The 3799-nt window shown below is 47.4% G+C and overlaps 1 pseudogene; it reads right to left on the bottom strand.

Moving 5' to 3' along the window:
* Positions 1-2406: 2406 nt before the first annotated feature.
* Positions 2407-3134, bottom strand: LOC146394463 (claudin-34 pseudogene; annotated as a pseudogene).
* Between the last annotated feature and the right edge of the window lie 665 nt (positions 3135-3799).

The following is a 3799-nucleotide window of genomic DNA, read 5'->3' as shown; positions in this document are numbered from 1 at the left end:
ACTCAGTGGGTTAAGGATCCGGCATTGCTGCAAGTTGCCATGGCAGCTCAGAGCTGGTGTAGCTGTGGCTGTGCTATAGGCTTGCAGCTGCAGCTAGGATCAACCCCTAGCCCAGGAATTTTCCACATGCCACAGGTGTGGCCATAAAAACAGACAAATCTGCACCACGGCAATGATTTGAGCTGCTGCCGTGTCAACGCCAATCTTAAGCCACTGAGCCACAAGGGAACTCCTATTTATACTGTTTAGTGTAATAAGTGGGACCATGATAAATGGGACTGTTTTTTTCTTTCCGATATTTCATTAGTAATATATAGAAATGCAACTGAATTCTGTATATTAATTTTTGTATTTTACAACTTGAGTGAATTCATTGATGAGCTCTAGTAGTTTTATCGTCACATCTTTAGGATTATCTATGAATAGGATCATGTCATCTACAAACAGTGGCAGTTTAACTTTCTTTCTAAATTGGAATCCTCTTATTTCTTTTTCTTGTCTGATTGCTGTGGCTAGGGCTTCCGATACCACTTCCAGCACCACAGCCCACAGCAATGCCAGATCCTCAGCCAACTGAGTGAGGCCAGGGCTAGAACCTGAGTCCTCATGTTTACCAGTTGGGTACGTTTCCGCTGAGCCAGGAAGGGAACTCCAGAATTCCACCTTTAGATGTTGGCTTCTTTGGGATGCAGCTTTAGAATATCCTTATGTATTTTGTGGAAACCAAACATAGACAGTGAAGCAAAATCTAGATTGTGGATCACCTTATTTGGATCTCTTTTTCAGTTTGAATCCGTGGGAAAAGTGGCAGGGATAATCAAAAGGTGACTAGGGCGTCTCCCTCTGCTGAGTAGCACAAGGGGATGAGGCACTGGGAAGCAGAGCATGCCTGTGCCCGAGAGAAGGTGAAAGGCACGTGACTCCCATCTTCCACATGAGGGGTCAACCCTGGAGATCAATAGTTCAAACGAGCTGGAGGTGTGCTGAAATGTAGGAAAGGGATCCAGCTATTCTCTCGTGCTCCATTCATCCATCTTAGCATCACGAAAAAGGACTCTTCATGTGTGCTGCCTGGTGGCATGCACTCAGGATGAAGTACAGGGTGCCACCTCTGACATACTCTCAAAGAGCTGACCTAGACTATAAAGCACTCCCCTTGCTGCCCGCTTTTGGTGCTTAAAGAAAGTGAAGCCTCGAGAAGGAACACATTTAAAGCAAGAACAGTTGAGCCACTTTTGAGTCAGAGTCCACTTCTTAAAGGGCAGAGAGGGTGTAGTAGGCAGAATGCTTTACATGAAGTCCTCAGAGGCAGGATGTCACGTTGTGGTGCAGCAGAAATGAATTTGACCAGGAACCATGAGGTTACGGTTCGATCCCTGGACTCGCTCAGTGGGTTAAAGATCCAGCATTGCTGTAGCTGTGCCATAGGCCGGCAGCTGTACCTCTGATTAGACCCCTAGCCTGGGAACTCCCATATGCCACAAGTGTGGCCCTAAAAGCCAAAGCAGAAGAGCTTGAGAGGCAGACTGAGTGCCTTGTGTGGAAAAAAACAGAAGCAGAGATATTTCTGAGGCATTAAGAAATTCTAAGTATTTGATCACAAGGAATGATTCTTAATGTTTTTTAGGTAGAATATGGCTCTGTGAGGAAATGCCCATTTGTTAGTAATATTGAATCACTGTTGGGGGATATCAGGGGGCCTGATGCCTGGGGTTTGCTTTAAAGTCCCATGGGAAAAGAAAAAGAGGTTCAAAGAGGGGAAGGAGTTCCCGGTGTGGCTCACCAGGTAAAGAATCTGTAATAGTGTCCATGATGATGTGGGTTCGACCCCTGCCTTGTTCAATGGGTTAAGGATCCAGTGTTGCTGCAAGCTCTGGTGTAGACCTGCAGCTACAGCTCTGGTTTGACCCCTAGCCATATGCTGTAGGTATAGCCCTAAAAAAAAAAAAAAAAAAAATAATGAAACAGGGGAAGTGAGAGATAAAGGTAGTGTTGGAGAATCTTGATACCTTTTGAGTCTGGTAGTAAATTGGGGGAGTGGTTCCATGTACCTGTGCACATCTTGGACAGTCTTACATGATACAGGTGATTACCAGGCTGTAGGAAAGAAGATTGGGTGTTTTTAGCAGAAGTTTAAGAGGGAAACGTGAGACTCTCCGAAACTTATATCCACACCAGTTTGCGAATATGGAAGATTTGACAGTCATTAAAATGCAGATCCAATAAGACCAACTGGCAAGTAGGTAAGATTTTTTTAATGGCATTTTCTTTGTTCAACTAGGCAACGAGGGAACCGAATGCAGCCACAAAGGGTAACAGCCATTATCTGCCCCAAACTACATTTGTGATGGTCTAGAGTCTTTACAACTAAGTGACACAGCATCCTGATGTAACACTTCAAATGAACTCTGGTAATTTGGGGTTTAGAAAGCCTAATGCAATGAGGAATTTTATGTATCTGAAGTTGTAGGATGCACGCGGCTGTCTAGTGGGTATTTGTAAGAGAAGTAAGCCAACCCCCCGAAAAAGAGCCCGCAGGAACCAAGAAAGGCCATGAGAGCAGCCCCACCGACTTCCTGGGAGTCCGGCTTGAAGGGTAGATTGAAAGATGGTGGGAAGGCAATTCCCTCTTCGGTCTGGATGGACAGTTGGTTCCAGACCACAGCAGCTAGGATACAGAAACTAGCAGCTATGCTCAGCATTCCTGCAACAGCAGATGCATCACAGGTCTTCTGCACTTTGCTCAGGTACATGTTCTTAAGCGCAAAGATGATGGCAGCTTTGCTGAAAAGCCCTAGAACGGTGGCGAGCGGCAGGAGTATTTGAGCAACATGGATATCCATTGGGACATAAGGATCGAAGTAGCTGTAACCCTGACATCCGATGGCACGGTCGAGGCCGTTGCCGTGACGGAAGATGCAGGCTCTCCACACTCCCACGCAGGCTAGGTGGGAGGATAAGAGCGAGGTGCTGTTGACGTACCACACTCGCCACTCGGCCAGAGCCATGGATGTGGTTCCGAGGACCCATCCCACAGTCGCCACCACGAATCCCATCAGCTGAAGTTTCAGGCGTCCATTAAATAAGGGCGAAGTGGACGCACTCCCAGGGGAACTGAAAAGGAACACAGGACATCAGGAGAGAGGATCCTGGTACTTGGAACAAGTCCCCCGTGTGAGCAGCGCTCTCCTGTGGGTAAGTGCTCTGCTGAGAGGGAGGTGCTTTGCTCAGAGGGAGGTGCTTTGCTCAGAGGCAGGTGCTTTGCTGGAGAGAAGGCCTGTTACCTGGGGAAAGAGACCTCTGTGGGGGCATGAGGGGATGTGGAGGGAGGGGCGCAGGCCACGCAAAGATGTGAGGGGCCAGCTGGCATTATGGACTAAAGCCTTAAAGTGCAAAGACCTTCAAACAGGCAGTTCCACTTTGGGGCATTTGTGCAAACATCTCATTGAGACTGGCCATAAACATTTAGTCACAGAGAGGGTCAGCACTATTGAGACTATGGAAAAATGGGGAAACACCTGCCAGTCCCCGCAGAGGGCTTGGTGACCATCATTTATGCTCATTCCACACAAGGGAGCTCTGTGCCAACATTCACAATGTAATGGCAGCGTCCACAGTGTGGTGTGTTGTGTCTGGCTCTTCTCAAGGTCCATCTGTTTCGGAGCATGTGAGTGCTTTGTTGCTGTGTCTGCAGAGGAGCATTCAGTTGTATGGCTGGACCACCGTTTGGTGATTCATTCCTCAGTGTTTGGACATTTGGATTGGTTCCAAGTTTTGGCTGTTGTGAACAATGCTGCTA

This window comes from Sus scrofa, chromosome X (assembly GCF_054392235.1).
Source record: "Sus scrofa isolate SSC_HxYL_T2T_F1_AM1 chromosome X, Sscrofa_HxYL_maternal_Yorkshire_Landrace_v2.0, whole genome shotgun sequence".
In the NCBI taxonomy this organism is placed as follows: domain Eukaryota; kingdom Metazoa; phylum Chordata; class Mammalia; order Artiodactyla; family Suidae; genus Sus; species Sus scrofa.
The sequence above is the reverse complement of the archived record's forward strand: the minus strand, read 5'-3'. Positions and strand labels throughout refer to the sequence as shown.